Source organism: Dioscorea cayenensis, unplaced genomic scaffold, assembly GCF_009730915.1.
Source record: "Dioscorea cayenensis subsp. rotundata cultivar TDr96_F1 unplaced genomic scaffold, TDr96_F1_v2_PseudoChromosome.rev07_lg8_w22 25.fasta BLBR01000095.1, whole genome shotgun sequence".
Taxonomy (NCBI): Eukaryota; Viridiplantae; Streptophyta; class Magnoliopsida; order Dioscoreales; family Dioscoreaceae; genus Dioscorea; species Dioscorea cayenensis.
The window spans coordinates 16,374-21,335 of NW_024086486.1; the positions used below are offsets into that span (position 1 = coordinate 16,374).

Consider the following 4,962-nt stretch of genomic DNA (forward strand, 5'->3'; position numbering starts at 1 on the left):
TTCAAGGTTATGCAAAGAGGCGGTGTGGTTGCGAAGTGTAGCCTCGACTGATTCAAACCTAGTATTTGCAGATTGGACAAATCTAACCAAGTGCTTCTGTAGGTCAGTCATTCAGGTTTCCAACCCTGACTCTGTTTTCCACCTGAGGGGGTTGTCGTTGTTGGAAACCCGGTGGCCCCATGGCCTTTTGTGGACCTTGATTACTCCATGAGAAATTGGCATGATTCTTCCAACCCGGATTGTAGGTATTGTTATATGGGTTTCCTTGAGGTCTCATGCCATTACCTACAAAATTAACATTTTCCACCGAAGAAACATCATCAATAGAGATCGGGCAATCGGAGGGAGCATGTCCTTTACCACACTGGTGCAATTAGTTACGGCCGCCACTCTATTTGAAGTTAGAAGATCTAACTTCTTACTCAAATTTTCCACTTGGGCCGCCAATGAAGTTACCGCATCTATCTCATGGAGACTGGCCACCTTTTTCTTCTCCCTAGCATTCCATTGGTAGCTGTTTAACCCCATTTCTTCAATCAACTAACGGGCCTCATCGGGGGTCTTGCTCCTAAGGTACCTCCTGCTGCCGCATCCAAGAGTTGCCTTGTACTCGGGTTAAAACCATTGTAAAAGGTTTGAACAATCATCCACTCTGAGAATCTGTGTTGTGGGCACTTCCTCAGGAGCTCCTTGAACCTTTCCAATGTCTCGAATAGAGACTCCAATTCCAACTGAACAAAGGATGAGATCTCGTTCCTAAGCTTTGCTGATTTTCTGGGAGGAAAATAACAAGTTAAGAAAGCTTCCACCATCTCCTCTAACGTGGTAATTGACGCTCTAGGTAATGAGTGTAGCCACTGCTTCGCTATCCCCTTTAGGGAAAATGGGAAGGCTCTCAATTTGATGGCATCATCCGTCACCCCATTTATCTTCGGCATATCACACACCTCAAGAAAGCTCTCTATGTGACTGTTTGGATCCTCATCGGCCAAACCATTGAATTGTGCGGACTGCTGCAACATGTGGATGAATGCCGGCTTCAACTCAAAGTTCTGAGCTATAATCGGGGGATGTACAATACTTAATTGTGTCCCTAACACTGAAGGTCTAGCATAATTGGATAATGTTCATTGTTGCTCATTCTGTTCTGCCATATTTTCAGATTCTTCTTGACAAGATCCCCTTGCGTATATCCCGCAAGTGCACGGGTTTGTCGAAGTAATAATCCCGGGTGAGCGGGTATCGAATCCACAGGGAGTAGGGAGTAAAGACACTTAATTCGATTCTTAGCTATGTGGAATATCAACAATGATAAGTGTGACAATGATTCAATTCTCAACAATTAAAAGCAACAAGTAATATAGCAAAAGTAAGGAGGAGGTAAGGCAATCGATAAAGATTGGGTACTTGATAAGTGCTTGAGTAGACATATTTTTATATATGTTTTACATGCATTGAGCATCATTTTTACTGTGGTTTATGTCTCATATTGTGTATTTGGTGTTCTTTTATGCATATAGGTTGTGAATACCTTGAAGAGTAAAAAGAAAGCAAAGATGGGCTATAAAGACATAATGTTGGGAGTACTTGTTCAATTCAAGGACCAAGACACGAGAGGAGTTTATAAACGTGGAGATGTGTGCCAACTTCCAAGAAGATTGAAGTCAAATCACTAGTTGGAAGGGCACAAAGGCAGTCACATCTTCATGTTCCTTCTCTTTGTGAAGATTGCAAGACCTCTCAAAGATACGTCGATGAAGAAAAGTTTTATAGCCTACCACATGGACGTGTGCCCGGACATGTGGCCTCAAGAGAAGAGTGATTGGATCGCGTTTTGTGAAAGTACTATAGCAATTTCACTGTAGCGGTACTGTATCAAAATTACTGTTCAGGCGGCCGCGTGGAAATTCCACGCGCCCGCGTGGAAATTTCTGCAGCCCACGTGGCCGCGTGGAAAATCCACATGGGCGCGTGAGGGCACGTGACAGACGCGATCTAAGGCCTATAAACAGCCGTTTTGCCCTATTCTTTCTCATCTTTTGTGCGGCTCTTGAGGGGTGAGACGGCTAGGGTTTGGAGAGGAGGTCTTTGCGGCTTTGGAGGCGCTTCGTCACCAACTTTGATCGATTCCTCCTCCGTCATAGCATCAAGGAAGCTACCGGTGAACCTAGCTTCGGAGTGGGTCCTTCAAGACGTCGAAGCTCTCCATCAAGGCCATCAGTTCATATATAAGGGGGTTTATTTCTATGGTTTTAATGTACTTTCATTCATTGATGGTGTGTTTTGTATGTTGCTCCATGGAGAGCTAAAACCCTAGACGGTATTTGGGCTTGTGAACCCTAGGATTCTCATCTTTTGTGGATTTGCTTAGTATTTCTATTTAATCCGAGTTTGATTAAGTTTCATTCTTGATTGTTTAATGCTTGCTTGCCTTGTTGATCTTATGGTTATTTGGTTTGCATGATTTGTTTCCTTGGTGGGAGAGAGATCTCCATTAGGGTTAGAACCTCAAGATTGAAGAGGGTTGAGAGGGTGAGTCATGAGATAGTGAAGTGTCCCCTTTCCCCTCCGATTGGTGTATTCTATCTCCATTCCCTAAGCTCTATGCAACCATATTTGGTGGGAGGTGTGAGATTGCTCGATTTCTCCGCCGGGACCTTGTAGGGGGTTAGGATCCTTCGCCAGGAATTAGGGTTGGATCAATCTTTAGGAATTGGATACACAGTTTGGAATCCCTAGAGTGCTTTGCGGTCATATGTGGTGTGAGGTGTTGAGATTGAGCGATTTCTCCACCGGGACCTCGTAGAAACACTTTGCTTATCCGGTACCTAATACCTGAATCCTAGGGGGAGCATTGCCCGAATACCCCACTTTTACTGATTGAGATTCTCCTTCCATTTTACCCTTTCATATTCGTCTCCGGTGTTTATCTCTTCGCACATTAGATCACCACACCTTTTCATTTATCATTTGGTTAGAAAGCAGAGAAAAAGTTAGTACTAGTAGCCCTGTTCCCTGTGGATTCGACTACCCACTCACCGGGGTAATTATTACTTCGACACCCGTGCACTTGCGGTTTACACACGCATATTCGGACGTGTCAGTACTCGGATGATGCTTCACCTAGGATAATCGCTTCAAGTGCAAAAACTCTCTATTATGCTTCCTAATCAATGCAATGGTGAGTCGTGGAAATCCTTACATACATAGTCCCAAATCTAAGGTCAACTATGCCTAACTCTATTCACGTCCCGGAGGAGAGATTAAATAACCTCTCAACCTCGCACTCGAATAAAGTTGCAATGAGCTCTAGGGATTCCAGGTGATAAATCTCTTCCTAATTATAGACTAACCCTTTGGTCCAGGCGGAAGGTCCCTAACCACAATTAAGCCCTAGATACTAAGATCCCCTCAACGCTTCACTCCATTGCACGCACAACTAAGCCCCAGCGGAGATTCATCCTTTAGACCATTCACTCTATTATGGCCACAACGAACTCGAGGAATGGAGGTAGAATCTATCACGTCGGAGGGGAAAGGGGACGCTCCTGTACCTCTTGACTCACCCTCTCAACCCTCTCCAACCTAGCTTTGTCTAACGCTCGTGGTGTGTCACTCACTCACAAGGTTACCAACAAGAACTCTCAATCCTAGTGTCATTCTAGGGGAAATGTTTATACAATCAAGTATTGAAGGTTGGAACTCACAATAAACATCAATTTATTGAAAGCATAATAAAGAAGTTCAATGAAACGAATACATCCTAGGGTTCGCAATCACCCAAGTACCCACTAGGGGTTTAGCTCTCCATGGAGCTAAGTACAATCAAAGCAATAGAATCTAAAAGCAATGAATCCATAAAGAAACACCCTCAATGGTCGTGTCGATGGTATAGTGAAGAGTCCTCTACTCATCGCAAGTGATCCTTTGTCCGGCCTAGGATACACCTCGCCAGATCGATGGTGACGAAAGCTCTCAAAATAACCTTCTTCCAAACTACGCGCGATGTCAGAGCCGTAGAACCTCTCCAAAACCCTAGCCAACACTACTCAAAACCCTAGCTGGAGCCCTCTCTCAAGTTGGGGAAAAGATGGAGAAAAGAATACCAAAATCGGGGTTGAATCGGCTCTAAATAGGGCTGGAATCAGGGGACTCCATGGGCGTGGACGGTACACGCGCCCGTGCGGAATTTCCACACAGTTGTGGATAATTTCCACACGCCCGTGTGGATTCTCTGTTTCTCTGATTTCTCGGGCGGCTATGAATAGTACTGCTACATTACTTGCTACCGTGTTGCTACATTGCTCTGCTACAGTATCCGGCCTGAATAACTTAACAAATCCATACTTTCATTGGAGTAACGCAAATGGCCACACGTTTACGTCGTGGATCACTTGCTTCTTCAATGATAGGTACGTTGGTGGAGCTCTTGTTCTATGTGCATAAGTCAGAATGCTCAAGTGTGACTGCCTTTGTGCCCCTCCAAATGGATGCGCTCACTCGAATGCGAGGAGGTTGGCACACACTCTAGCATCTCACACCTGACCTATGTCTTCGCGTTTGACCCTTAGCAAGATTTCCTCCAAAATAGGTGCATTATGATCCACATTGGCCTATTTCCTTCATACTCGGCCTCACAACCCTACCTATATAAAAGTAACATAAAAACACACATATTAGTGTAAAAACCTGAGAAAAGTAATGCTCAACATAAGGAATGAACACTTCGCATTCATATCGCACAAGCACTTATCAAACTCCCCCACACTTAAGCTTTTGCTTGTCTTCAAGCAAACTTTAAAACATTCTGTGCATCAATGAAGAAAATATTGAAAGTGCTTGGCCTTAGGTTCACCGAGGCATACAAAGAAAGTGTTCTACTAGTAAGGAAAATTTCAACACTAAATACGAAAAATCAATGCTCTACCTAAAAACTTGAATAAAAAAGGTCAACAAACCCGA

General features: G+C 44.1%; 1 non-coding gene across 1 annotated transcript; it reads left to right on the top strand.

The window, feature by feature from the left end:
* The first annotated feature begins 657 nt into the window (after window positions 1–657).
* Window positions 658–764, top strand: LOC120253473. The gene has a single exon (XR_005534288.1). It is a non-coding gene; the product is annotated as a small nucleolar RNA R71 (small nucleolar RNA).
* The last annotated feature ends 4,198 nt before the right edge of the window (window positions 765–4,962 follow it).